Source organism: Rhinopithecus bieti, unplaced genomic scaffold (assembly GCF_001698545.2).
Source record: "Rhinopithecus bieti isolate Rb0 unplaced genomic scaffold, ASM169854v2 scaffold_38691, whole genome shotgun sequence".
Classification (NCBI taxonomy): domain Eukaryota; kingdom Metazoa; phylum Chordata; class Mammalia; order Primates; family Cercopithecidae; genus Rhinopithecus; species Rhinopithecus bieti.
The window spans coordinates 1,830,876-1,831,195 of record NW_016816690.1 but is presented as its reverse complement, the minus strand read 5'-3'; positions in this window follow the sequence as shown (position 1 = coordinate 1,831,195).

Sequence of the window (320 nt, the reverse complement as noted above, 5' to 3'; positions counted from 1 at the left end):
CCCCGAATAAAAAAAAAAAAAAAAAAAAAATAGCTGGGCATGGTGGCTCATGCCTGTAATCCCAGCTACTTGGGAAGCTGAGGCAGGAGAATTGCCTGAACCCGGAAGGAGGAGGTTGCAGTGGACCAAGATCACACCACTGCACTCCAACCTGGGTGACAGAGTGAGACTCCCTCTCAAAATACATAAATAAATAGGCTGGGTGTGGTTGCTCACACCTGTAATCCCAGCACTTTGGGAGGCCGAGGTGGGCGGATCACCTGAGGTCAGGAGTTCAAGACCAGCCTGGCGAACATGGTGAAACCTCATCTCTACAAAAA